At 45.5% G+C, this 14189-nt stretch overlaps 1 long non-coding RNA gene across 1 annotated transcript; it reads right to left on the bottom strand.

Annotated features, from left to right (window-relative positions):
* Positions 1 to 4925: 4925 nt before the first annotated feature.
* On the bottom strand, positions 4926 to 13928 carry LOC130681317 (uncharacterized). Its single transcript, XR_008994366.1, has 3 exons — positions 13807 to 13928; positions 13511 to 13615; positions 4926 to 5013 (listed from the first exon to the last, which is right to left on the bottom strand). It is a non-coding gene; the product is annotated as an uncharacterized LOC130681317 (long non-coding RNA).
* Positions 13929 to 14189: the final 261 nt, after the last annotated feature.

Genomic DNA, 14189 nt, shown 5'->3' with positions numbered 1-14189 from the left:
CCTTCTTGGAAGAGCTGACAACACAGTTCATGTCAACTTTCTTTCCTTTACTCCTCAACCCGATCCAATCTGACTTTTGCTTACTCCGTTAAAACATTTTGGCCAAGGTCCTCCTTGCCTCCCTATCACCAGATCCAGCCATCTCAGCAGACTTTCAGTTATGTTCCTACAGAAACCTACTCTCTCCTCTTGGCTCCCTGAAGGCCACAGTTTTGGATTTTCTCCCCCTTTCTGTCTGGCCCATTCCCAGGCTCTTTTGTCAGATCATCCTCCTTTACACAAATCCCAAATGAAGGAGCTCCCCAGAGCTCTGCACTCGCCACTTACTCCCCTTATTTTATGCCCTATGCCTAGGTGACTTCATCTGTGCCCATAGTTTTCATGCTTACAACCCCCAGATTAACACCACAGACCCATGTGTGCAATTGCCTATTTGAAACATCCATTTCAGAATCCCAAAGGCATCTCATATTTAGCATGTCCTGACTCTATTCCTCTTCCTCTTTTGACTGTCCCAGCTCAGTCTAATTGCAATCAGTTTCCAAATCCTGTTGACTCTACTAACTTAATACCTCTCAACCTATGCCCTCTTTCCTTTCTCACCTGGGTCACAAAATAACCTCTTATTTTAAAACCATCACAAGGGGATATAGAATTAGGTCCACAAGTTCTTTGACCTGCCTTCCTTTAAAAGGTGGAATCTAATTCCTTTACCTTTGAATGTGGGCTGGACTTAGTGACTTTCTCCTGGCAAACAGAATGTGACTGAAGTGATGGTGTGAGGTCAGGCCACGATGGTACTGCCACCGTCTTCATCAGCCCGGGCATAGCAAAAAAACCACTGGGTGGTTTAAACAACAAACATTCATTTCTCGGAGCTCTGGAGGCTGGGAAATCCAAGATCAAGGCAATGGCAGCAGATGTGGTGTATGGTGGAAGCTCTCCTTGTCTTGGAGACAGCTGCCTTCTCACTGCATCCTCACTCGGCAGGGAGAGGAAGGGCTCTGGTCTCTTCCTTTTTTTAATAAAGGCAACAACCCTGCCAGGTTAGGACCCTCCCTCATGACCTCAATTAACCTTGGTTACTTTCCAGATTTCCCATCTCCAAATACCATAACACTGGGAGTTAAGGTTTCAACACAATTGCAGGGGTGGGGGCGGGGGTGATAAAATATGTACTTTTGCATAATAGTGCATATTTTTACATATGCCCCAATTTTTCAAAAACAGCCACTTTCACCTCACTCCCCTGGATCACCTATTCTGGGACAAACAGGAGCCATGTCACAAGGACACCCAAGTAACCTGTGGCAAAGTTGACATAAAGAGAAAAGTGGTGACCTGTCAATGACAAGGGCCAACTGGGAAGCCATGAAAGTTACCCACCTTGGCCTTCAGTCCTTGTAGCCTCAGCCGGTATCTCAACAGCAACCTCACAGGAGACCCCGGGCCAGAACCCCTCAGCTAAGCAGCCCCTGAAATCCTGACCCAAAGGAAAGTATGCTGTTGTTCTAAGCCACTGTGCTTTGGCGTAATTTATTGGAGCAATGGCAAGTGAACCTTCATCCCTTTCCTCTGATCACTGCCAGAGCCGTATTTTCCAAGTGTAAGTGTGTTGTGTCATTCTCTTATGGAGAATTCTTTTACAGCTCTCAGAACTTCCCAACTACAGTGAAACTCATGGAAACGATATCCAAGCTTCTTGGGGACCTAGTCTCTGAAGCCTCCACTCCCTCGAGCTCTCATAAGGACTCTTTGCTCTGGCAAGCCAGAATGATCTCACATCTGATGCCCCTCCATCCGAAATCCCCCCTGAAGCATGAGACACACACTCCTAGGAGCTGCAGATACCTTTATCAACACACTAATTAACATTCACCAGTCCAAACGTGCTCGGCCCTAGGAAAGGTTGTTTCACATCTGTCTCCCCTTCAAAAAAAACAGACTGAGCACATGGGAGGCACTTGATAAGTAATTCTGATGGAAAAGAGGATAAAATGAATAGGAAAAAAATTATCTAAAACTGACTTGAATAGCAATCACTCACTGAATCAAAGAGTACAGTTCCATAAGACATTCTCCTATCAGCTCATGTAGATAAAAGCCAACCCTTTTTGGAGACTCTAAATCTATTTCTGGAAACTGGGAGCCTTGGAAGTAAACAAAACTGACTGTTTCCCATTTTGCTTTTGGCCAGTGGGAAGAACAGCCCCGTGTGATGGTGGGATGCTCTTGGCTCCCCCATGGCCTTGACACCCAGGGCTTCCCTTCAGATAGACCTGACACCTGTGTGAACTTTGAATGCTGAGATTTCAGGTTCACTGTCAGTTTCAGGGGTGTGCCTGTGAAAGGCAAGGATGAGTGGGTCTGAAAGAAGTCAATCTTGTCATATTTACTTCAGCACAATGATTTACTGGGTTGTTACAACATGCACAAACCTTGAAATCATTTAGATATTATATGCAGTTTACAGGGGAGGAAAAGCAAGTGGGGTTTTGTGCTGTTTGATCCATTTTTCATATAAGTTAGGAAACACCAATTTTAGTCACTCTTATGAAAAAAAATTGTGAGTCAGGATGTCTGAAGGTCCTCCAGAGGGTCACTTAGATGGATGGGGGTTTTTAGCCTTAGAAAAAATCTGAACTCCTCACCCTGACAAGGGTCCACAGAGCTGCATGGGGGACCAGATGGCTCCAGTTCCTCCACTATAACCCACCTGCCCCCTTACGTCCCCTGGGGCTCTCACCTGGCCTGCCTTCAATTCCTCCCGCATGATGGGGGAACCTGGCATCTCCTCCAAGGCTTTGCATGTCTGGTTCTCCAGCTCTTCAGTCCTGAGTTGACATCATCTCCTCAGGGGCTTACGCACCACATGATCTTCCCCAGGGAGCTGCTCACTCTGAGTCAGGCCAGAGCAATAAATTTAAACTAGATAAAGGGCTGCTGATAATAACAGTAAGAAGGTGTGAGGAGCTCTTGTTTCTTCCTCCCAACTCCTTTGCACTGAGTAGGAGCAGTGGGGTGGGTTTGTGTGTGAGGATTTCCTCCTTTGGGCTTTGAGAAACTTTTCTGAAATGAGTGCTTTCAGGGTTTGCTCCACAAAGGAAAGTGAAAGAAAAGAATCCATAATCTCTGGTTTCACTGTAATATTAATGGTTTTATTTTATACTCAAGTATTTGCCTGATTGCCCTTTAATTAGGAAAAACTGAAGGATGCTAATGGCTTAAACATTAACACAGCTTGAGGCAAGCAGGTGATTTTTGTGTCCTGTGGGGGAAAGGAGTGACCAGGCAGGCCTCCTGCAGCCAAGAGCAAATCACTGGAGAAGATGGAGGGACAGGTTCTTAGCTGATGGCTCAGAGCAGAGGGGGTGGGCACATGTGGAAGGGGAGTGTGAGCCCTGTACAGAGATCACCCTACAGCGCCTGGGCATTTATAGCTCAGGGCCACGGCTGCTGTGGTTTTCACCATTTATTATTATTGGACTATTTTATACTCTAACTGTATGCCTTTCTCCTTGTCGCACTGTGAATACCTGTTCCTTGACAAAATTCACAGCTTAAAAAAGGAAGTGAAATTATCACCCATAACATCCCAGGCTGCTCCATTCAGTGGGCGTCAGTGGTGTGCTGGTTAACTGGTTCAGCAAGGGACAGGGGGAAAGGCCCTGATGTCCATTTGCTGATTTCTCTGGTAAAAATACTTCTACCATGTATGGCAGACCATCTAGCAAAATTTCTGAATGTTTAAAAATCAGCTCGCCTGAATCCACAGAGCATGCAGCTGAAGAACAGATCCCCGTCGTGACTGTCTTAGGGACCTTACCTTCTGAGCTCCCACCATGGCCCATAACTAGAGAAAACAAACCCATCAGCAGCAAGTACACTAGACCTGCTTTCTAGAAGAAATCGGGACTAGTACACCAAAATCTGGGGAAAAGGGAATAGTCATGAAAAAAAAATCCATAATCACTGTGAACAAACCAGTCCCTTATATGAGAGCTGACCGCGTGGGCTGTCCTGCTTCTTGGCATGTTAGGGAGTCAGGAGGGAGAAGTTTCTGGGTTCCTTGTGTCCTTAATGATCCTTTGCTCCAGTGTGGCAAGAAAGAAGTCAGTGCACAGGGAAGCTCAGTTATCCTAGTACATCTACTGCCCTTAGTGAGTTCAGCAGGTTAAGAGCCACACCTTTACAAGAGTTCGGTCCCAGGGCTGAAGCCCCCACATTTGATAGACACAGACATCTAGACTGAGCTGGGAAGCAAATGCCTGCCGAGCCCTACCTGGCCCCAGCCACAAACTTGGACCTGCCCCAGATAAACAGGAAATTTCAAGGCTAGGCCAGGTATGAGACTGTGCAGAAGGAGAGAGATAAGACATGCATGCCCCACCTCAGCCCGCCCCACCCCGACGAAGCCAACCGTATCCCATCACAGCCGAAGAGGCAGGAAAAAAAAGATAAAACTACCACATCCAAATGAAAAGCAAACAGCCGTGGAGCCCAGCTGACCTTGCCCTGCTAAGGGATGGCTCTGGTGCTCAGCTGCTTCTTATCACGGAAAAAAGGAAAAAATATGCAAGAAATAGATGTGCTGCACTTCAATGCCACATGTAGATAGAAACAGTGAATCTGTTTCATGGACTTATTGCATAAACATTAATGAAGTCCCTACTGTGTGCCCGAAAATGTGCAAAAAGCAAGAGCACAGTCTGAGTTCTCCTTCAGAATTCCTCTCCCCAGCAGGTGGGCAGGCTCAGTCCCTGCTCCGCCGGGGTCTGGAGGCTCAGCTGGGTGTCCGTGAGCATGAGGGTGTCCACAGATTGCGTAGCACACAGCCAAGAGACAGAGGAGAACGGAGCCTCAGAGTGACGCCATGATCCACGGGACAGACAGCCCTAGCGGAGTGTAAATCCAGGAAGGAAAAGGATACCAAGTAGGCGGCAAAAGGGCTGAAGCCACAGCCGCCAGCACAGTCAGGTAGGTTTGGTGTAGTGTAGACAGCACTGGAGATTCCTGAAATGATAAAAGACGAACCTTGTTTTACTAGGAGGCCTATGTCCTCCCCTTAGTTGGGAAGGTTAATAAAACCACTATCGCTGGTTCAGGATCTCTCAAGTCTCCCACTAGCACTATTCCAGCAAATCTAAAATACTATCAGTCCTACCATTATTTGATGCACTGTTAAAGAAGAAAGAAACCCTACCAAGTTGTGATACATTGCAGATCCTAAGTGTATTCCAGTCTCAGAAATGTTAAAATAAGAGATGTGTATCAGGATCAATGCAATATAGTAGCAGGACATAGATATTTGGGTAAAATAGATGAGGCAGAAATGGACACTGACAGTAGATTTGCAGCCTAGGTTGACTAATGGCACAGTGCTTGGGACACGCTTTTGTAGCATTAGGAGTCCTGGAAAACCAGAGAGATGGTCAGGGCTCAGCGAAAAAAGGGAATGGTGGAGTGCCAATCGGCTTAGCTATCTCCAAGATAAGACTGTAAATCTATCAGATTTCCCATGGAGCTAGTTGGTGACCTTCATAAACTTTGTCTGTCTTGTAGACAATACCTTTTCTCTCAAATCATATCCATCTACAGGGGGAAAAATTCACCACGAGCACCTGAGTTAGCTGAGCAGTGCATTTGCTCTATCAAGGCTTGTAATCTGTGATCCCTTTCCTCACACGTATATAAGTTCTGTTTCCTTCTCCTGGTTGGGTTCCTAGCACTGGGTAAGAAAGGGAAAAAAAAATTGTGTATGTATATATATATATATATATATATATATATATATATATAGGCTGGTAAAAATGAGTAGAGATATAGCTCAACACCCATAAACTTGGGATTGCAGATGAATGGCCACAGGTGGGAGGCAGGCTGCAAAAAGTTGTGTGTTGTTAAAGGGAAAGTGTAGGCAGAGCTACTGTGCAAGTTGCAAACAGAAAGACCAAGTAAGGCCTCTTTGATGGTGAGCCTTGCAGACACCATTGGAACACAGTGAGGAAGAGAAGGAAGGGTGTCTTTCACGTGGACTGATGGCCCATGACCACAGTAATACAGGAAGTCTATCACAGAAAGGCTAACGACCGGAAAGCCCAGAAGCATCTCTTGTTGGCCTGATGCTTCCCCGAGAACCAGGACATCAGCGTAGGCAAAGCTGGGGGATCACTTTAGAATGAGGGAAGCAATGAGACAGGAGCATCTGGATTAGGCTGCAGGCCTCTGGAGCACAGGGCCAGCCCCATGTGTCCTGTGTCCCCCACAGTGTGGCCTGTCCCCAGCAGGGGCACAGGGAGTATTTCTGGTTTTTCAGTGAAGAGCATTTCTTCACCACAATCCTCCTGGGCAGTTGTAAACAAGGGCCCTGAGAACTGAGGACATTCTTACACAGATTATCTGGGCAGACAAGCCTTTGTCCCCGATGGCCCACCCAGGATGTTCACATGTGGTTGCCTGGGGCCTGGAGAAAGACTCACTTTCCCTGAGTAGAAGAAAGGCAATGTTCCACTTAAGGGTCAGAAGTACGAGGCCCTGGACCTGCTCTACTCCAAGCCTCCCATGTCAGAGGAAGAGACTGGGACCCAGAGATGTGATACAATCACAGACAAGACCTAGCTCTCTGGCTTCTGGTCACTGCTCTCTCAAACACAGTCCCCATGATCCCTCATCACCATGTGCCCCACTTTAAGAGGGTCTGCACATGGGCCTGGGAGTGGTGATGGGAGCAGTCATCTGGCCTCAGCCCACAGAATAAGATGCAGCCCTGAACATGCAGTACAGCAGATCTCAGCCCAGGCCACAGGTGGGAAAAGCTAATATAGACAGTGGTTTGCTAAAGATGTGCATTCCACTTGAAGGGTCCAGAAGGCTTCAGGGAGAGCAGAGGAGACTGCATTTTTCAGGAGAAAAGTTAGGGGATGCTGTGTCCTGAGCTACTTCCAGGCCCCACAGCACTGTTCTCCTCATTGCAGGCCACCTTCTTTGGAGAAACCCCTCTCCATGCTTCTGCAGAACACTGCGAGCAGATAAGGACGATGCATCTGCATTCGCTTCTCCTAGCAGCTCTCTTCAGGGCCACTGGGCACCAGAAATGGAAACATAAATGGCAGTTGCTGTAATGAAAGCAGGTGGCTGGCTCTGACCTGAGGGGAAATTGTTTCAGGAATTATTTATGTGGCCCAAGAACTGCAAAATCAAAGTAAGCACTTAAGTGGGATGTGTGTGCATGTTTGTGTCACCTTGTGAATGGTAAACTCCTGAATGACAGACACACACATGCACCATATTTGCAGGGCTTTCCAGGAAGCCAGTTATCAATCTATGTCTGTTGAATAATGATTTAATTCATTTAATGAAGGTTTAATGAGGATGGATAGGTCAGTGAAATAAACACATCTGCTTTTGAGTATGAGGTCTAGGATTTGGAAAGTGGTGCAGCAGAAGCTTCACTACAAGTGTTGAAGAGGGATGGTTGAAAACACTTGGGAGTTCAATGCAGATGGAAAATCCCTTTTGAGGAAGGAATCAGAATGCCCAGAAACATGTTTTAGCCCTCTTCATCTGTGAACGTTTGATTACAGACAGGAAGTACAGCCCTTCATTCAAGATGGCGGCATGAGTAGGGCAGCGGAAATCTCCTCCCAAAACCATATATATTTTTGAAAATACAACAAATACAACTATTCCTAAAAGGGAGACCAGTGGATACAGTACAACAGCCAGGCTACATCTACATCTATGAGAACTCAGCACCTCCCGAAGGGGGTAAGATACAAGCTGCGGCCCGGCAGGACCTGAGCGCTCCCCCCACCCCAGCTCTCCAGCAGGAGGAAAGGAGTCAGAGAGGGGAGGGAGTGAAAGCCCAGGACTGCTAAACAACCAGCTCCAGTAATCCGCACCAGGAGCGCAGACACACACTGCATGGTGTGCTGGATATTAGGGAAATGGAAAAGTAATATCTGTGAGCAGCTCCCCGCAGTGGGCTCCCCTGGGACAAAAGAAAAGCGAGTGCTTTTTGAAAGTCTTAAAGGGACAGGGGCCTCACAGCTGGACGGAAGTGTCCCAGCCACTCAACCCAGCAGGCTGGGAATTCTGACGAACTTCAGGTGCCCAAGCCCCTTAGGTGGCAATGCACCCCTGAAGCTCCTCACGGCAATAGGCAGCCTGCCAGTTGTTCCCCTGGCTGGTGCGGCCCTGACACAGTGGCTGAGTGCGGCTGGAGATCAGCCATGTGCGCCCGCAGTGGCGGAGCAGCCAGTGAGCAGCCACACCCACCCACATAGGCGGAAAGCTGGAGAGCAGCTGTGCCCACAGCAACCACCCAGAATCTCCTCCCGGCACACAGCCACCCAGGCCAGACCCAGAGGCTGCCAATGGCGCACAGCTGCCTGGCGCAGGCAGAGGAAACCAGGGCGAGGCGCAAAGGGACACCGTTCTCGCAGGAGAGCACACCCAGTGTGCCTGCCACTCCCCACAGGGGTCTGGGCTACCCTGATGGTGACCCCGCCCATGGCAGTTTAGGGGATTAATCTGGAGGCTGCTCCAGGTGTGCGGGTAACCGACACAGGCAGCAGAGAATGGCAGGGCAAAGGCAACCAGCAAGCAGGAAAGGACTTTGTTCTCCCAGCTGACACACGCACTACCTGCCTGAAAAGGTATGAAGAATTCTATCTCCATGAAAAGGCAGAAGAATTTGGTCCAGTCCAGAATTACCCAGACAACCCCTGAGAGAGGGCCTGGGGAGATAGATTTAACCCATCTTCCTAAAAAAGAACTCAAAATAAAGGTCATAACCATGCTGATGGACCTGCAGAGAAATATACAAGAGCTAAAGGATCAAGTTGGGAGGGAGAATACAGAAATAAAACAATTTCTGGAAGGACTTAAGAGCAGACTGGATGAGGGGCAAGAGGCAGTTAATGGAATAGAAATCAGAGAACAGGAACACAGAGAAGCTGATGCAGAGAGAGATAAAAGGATCTCCAGGAATGAAAGAATATTAAGAGAACTGTGTGACCAATCCAAACGGAACAATATCTGCATTATAGGGGTACCAGAAGGAGAAGAGAGAGAGAAAGGGATAGAAAGTGTCTTTGAAGAAATAATTGCTGAAAACTTCCCCAAACTGGGGGAGGAAATAGTCTCTCAGACCATGGAAGCCCACAGATCTCCCAACACAAGGGACCCAAAGAGGACAACACCAAGACATATAATAATTAAAATGGCAGAGATCAAAGACAAGGACAGAGTATTAAAGGCAGCCAGAGAGAGAAAAAAGGTCACCAACAAAGGAAAACCCATCAGGCTATCATCAGACTTCTCAACAGAAACCTTACAGGCCAGAAGAGAATGGCATGATATATTTAATGCAATGAAACAGAAGGGCCTTGAACCAAGAATACTGTATCCAGCACAATTATTATTCAAATATGAAGGAGGGATTAAACAATTCCCAGACAAGCAAAAGTTGAAGGAATTTGCCTCCCACAAACTACCTCTACAGGATATTTTAAAGGGACTGCTCTAGATGAAAGCACTCCTAAGGCTAAATAGATGTCACCAGAGAAAATAAAATCACAACAAAGAAAGCAGACCAACAAAATACTAACTAAAGACAAAAAATAAAATCAACTACTCACAAAAGCAGTCAAAGGAAACACAAAAGACTACAGACAGGAAGTACAATTAGGTAATTTAGAAAATAAAAAGGAAAACATCCTGTGTACATATTATTAAGTATATATATATATATCACACATCGTATACTATATATGTATATATTACATACACACCATATATTATACAGAGTATATATATGTATACATACACCATACACTATAGTGTACATACATATATACACACACAGTATGCTATATACATATATATACCATGTACTATGTATATGCTATATAGAGAATATATATGCCATATGTTATATATGTGTGTGTGTATACACACACACATGTACTGTATAGAGAATATATATACATATGCTCTATATATACTATATAGAGAATATTTATACATATACCATATGCTATATATATACTATATATTTAGTGTGTATATATGTATATATACACACTGTATGCTATATTCATATATATACCATGTATTTTATATATACTCTATATAGAGAGAATATATATACCATATGCTATATATACATACTTTGTACTATATATACTGTGTGTATATATACTTGTATTCACACACATACCATATACTTTATATAGAGAATATACATACATATGCTATATATTTATACCATGTACTACCTATAGAGAATATATATACACACACTTTGTGCTTTAAATATATACCATGTACTATATTTATACTATGTATTATATTTAGCATATACTATGTATACCATATCTATAAATCTATATACATACCACACACTTTATATATGCCATATACATATGCAGGATATGGTAGTATATATATAACAGTAGTGCATGCACTGGCTATTTCCAATATCCTGATTTAAAATTATTATAATTTAAAAGTTAGTATCATGATTTATAATCACTTGAATTCTGGAAGAACTTCCCAGGAGTATATGAAAATCACTGAAAATCCCAGTCTGATAGTTCCCTCATGTCAGCTTAACTCTAATGGCCTACAGTAAGTCCAATTAGTTGCAAATCAGATTTCCCCTTCATTTCATTAGATGAAGGAAACTTTGGCTGGAGAATCTGCCAGAGCAAACAGGGTAAAGAGGGAGAGAAGGACAAGGCGGAGAACAGGGCAGAGAGCAGGGGACCCAGGGTGTGGAGCCCGGTGCTCCTGACCCAGAACTCCCCCACAGCCCTGCCTCCCCCAGCATCACCCCCATCTGTGTATCTCCTCCCACACCTCCCACCTCCTCTCTGACATGCCAGGGGCTTTCTTCTGTTTCCCAGCATGTCTCTCCAGCATCGATGTCTTCATTGAACAATAAAATGTCTTGTGAAGAGTCTACATTTTCATAACTGAATCTTCTATCAGATCTATCAGGTACACTCCCAGGGAAAAAACACTTGTAATCTACTTCTAAAGCAGCTTCTATTTGATCTCCTCCTTAGCTCTGTCCCTCAGTCCTTGTCTCACTCTGTGCCTTTCTCTAAAGTGCACACACACAGACCTTCTTCCTCAAGCACGTTCTTTGCTGGCCCAGCCCCCCAGGAACACAACACCTGTTGCGGAGCCTGACAGGAGTCCTTCTGATCTCCAGATCCCTGCAGCCCCTGACTCAAGAGTCTGGGTACAGGATGACAGGCACAGACATGCGCTCTTGGAAACCCGAGCAGCCACAGCCACGGGTGTGCGGTACCAGGGCACAGATGCCAGCAGTGCCGGCTGCATGTGAAGCACGCCCTGCCACAGCCTTCTCTCTGCATCTCAAGGTCACAATAACAGATTAGGAAAGAGTGGAAAAGCACTGCCCAGAAAATGGGCCATGGGGACTTTCCTCTGGGTAAGGAAGGAGGGAATAGTGCAGCAGCCCAGCAGAGCATCTGCACTCTAAGAGGAGGGGCACGTGAGTGTGGGGCCCCTCCATGTCTGCAGCATCTCCCCTCCGTGGGCTTTGAAGAAACGTGCTATGGAGACCACAGGAAAGATGGGACACTTGGACAATACGCCTAAATGTCTTTATGTAGAAGAAATTCTATCACAAACATTAATGTGTTTCACAAGAACCGAATACTTTTCTATCATGTTTCACAGCAGCTACATTTTTTATTTCTTGCAAATTAAGGTGGGACAAATGTTCTTATAAAATAAACATTTCCTTGTCTTCAACAACCACTGATAAATAGTCCAGGCTAATGAATACTTGCCTCTCCTCCAAAATATGGGAAGGTTGTTATTCTGGAGCAGCAAATAGAACCAACTCACAAGTGCCCTGACAGAACAGAAGATCCAACTGTTAAAAGCCGTGACACCCTAAATGATGACATTGGTTTTCAAGGGACTGAAACAGCCAAACTCAAAGAAAACATCTTGTGTCTGATGCTGTAGTGACTATACTCCAAGTCTTCTCTTAAAAAATAAATACCTCAACAACAAAAATAAAATCCATCTATAAAAAGAACTCTTCTTTTTTTTAATCCATGACATACCAGTTTGAAAATGTTTTGTGTCTTAACTTTTACTGAGACTTACTGCAAGTGGTTTTAGAGTAAAATCAGACCCACGGGACTTCTCTGAGAGCATGCTGGACACTTGGACTTTAGTTGCAACAATTCATTCCCAGACAGTTCAGCAAAGAGGTCACCACATTACAGGATCATATCCCGGATGTAAAATGTCCAGGGGAAACAGCCAGAAATGGAGTTGAAGATTCCAGAATTTTTCTAGTTTCTTATAAATTGGTAGCAGCAGCTCTGCTTTCTGCCCGCCTCGAATGCTCCTCCTAACTGAGGTCTGGCATCTCCTCACAGCTGTGGGCACTGGAAACCAGTCTTACCAGTTCCTGAGCTGCCAGCCACTTCCTCCGAGTATCTGAAGTAGGTGCCCCTGCGGGGAATTGGCAAGGATGGGTGCTGCAGGCCTCTCTGCGGGCCTGCTCAGAGGTAGGCCACCCCGCCCAGAGAAGCCACTAAATGGCCACGGCTCCACAGAGGCCCCCACAAACACTATCATACAGGCTCTTCATGAGGAGAGCCAAGCCCTTCCCAGAACAGCTCATGAGCCTCAGGCCTTCAATCTCAGCTGGAGCTTTTCAGCTCTGGTTTTTCCTCCTGGTTATTTATCTTCCCTCTGTGGTACTGCCGTTCCCCCCTCTTTGCAAAACAGGGTTGATGACTATTGACTTCTCGGTGATTTATCCTGGCTGTTCCCAGCCAGCCTCAGAGGCAACCGGAGCCTGCGTGGTGCCTCCCTCTGCTCACCATGCACCTTGGAATCAGCTGAGCTGTGAGGCTGTGGTGACCCGGGCCAGGATCTCCTGGTGTGCCAACTCCGGACGGCGCTGTTGCCCTGCCGAGGTGCAGGGGAGATGAGGGAGGCTGCATCCAGCATTCCTGGCCCTGCCCAGAATCTTTTTTTTTTTTAATTGAGGTATAGTTGATATACAATATCATAATGGTTTCAGGTGTACAACATAGTGATTTGACGATTATAAACATTACGAAATACTCACCATGATAAGTACTTACCATCTGTCATTATACAAAGATATTACAATATTACTGACCATATTCCCTATGTTGTACTTCCATTCATGGGAATAATTTATTTTATAATTAGAAGTGTGTTCCTCTTTATTCCCTTCATCATTTCACCCATCTGCCAACCCCTTCCCCTGTGGCAACCACCAGTCTCTTCTGTGTGTTCATGAATCTATGTCTGTTTTGTTCATTTGTTTTTTAGATTCCACATATAAGTGAAATCATACAGCATTTGTCTTTCTTTGATTTATTTCACTTTACATAATACCCTCTATGTACACCCACATTGCAAATGGCAAGATTTTATTGTTTTTATGGGTATGTAATATTCTACTGTATATACCTACCACATCTTCTTTCTCCATTCGTCTACTGATGCTTCCATATCTTGGCCATGTTCACAATTTTAACATAGGAGGTGAGAAGGGAGAGTCCAGGTTGGACTAAAACAGCTCCTGCAGGATAAAATACAGAACACCCAGTTCCTTCATTTTAAATGTATTTTTCTTAATTACAAAATACTTAAAATATGTAGAAAAGTAGATAAATAATATAGCCAAGTCCTAGGTAGCCCCCAGTAAGCTTTAACATTTTGCCATATTTGCTTCAGAGCTTGGTCTTTACAGAAAAAATGTAATCACTCAACCTAGCAGAAGGCAGCTCGCTGAAGGGATCTCTGCGGCCACAAGTACTGGAGTAGACGCAGCATCCAATGTGCCCAGTGCCAGCCCTGCAAGAAAGCTCATTTGTGAGTGTGGTTCATTTTTTTCCAGTCCCTTGTGCTGTGTGTGGCTAGTAACCTCAGTCTCAGCTGCTGCGACTGACCACGCATGAGTTCCCTGCTCTGTCTCAAGTCCTGCCTACCAAGGCTGACTTGCCACTTTGCAAATGCAGCTACTTGCAAATCCCTGAGCAGGCAGCCTCCTAGCTTTGCCTCCCCTCCTGAGCCCCACCCACCCCTCCATGTCCCACAGTCCCAGGCTGTCCACAGGTACCTTTTGGTTCCAATTTCACATCCTAAGCATTTCT

Source organism: Manis pentadactyla, chromosome 16 (genome assembly GCF_030020395.1).
Source record: "Manis pentadactyla isolate mManPen7 chromosome 16, mManPen7.hap1, whole genome shotgun sequence".
In the NCBI taxonomy this organism is placed as follows: Eukaryota; Metazoa; Chordata; class Mammalia; order Pholidota; family Manidae; genus Manis; species Manis pentadactyla.
This window is presented reverse-complemented; position numbering and strand designations above follow the sequence as displayed.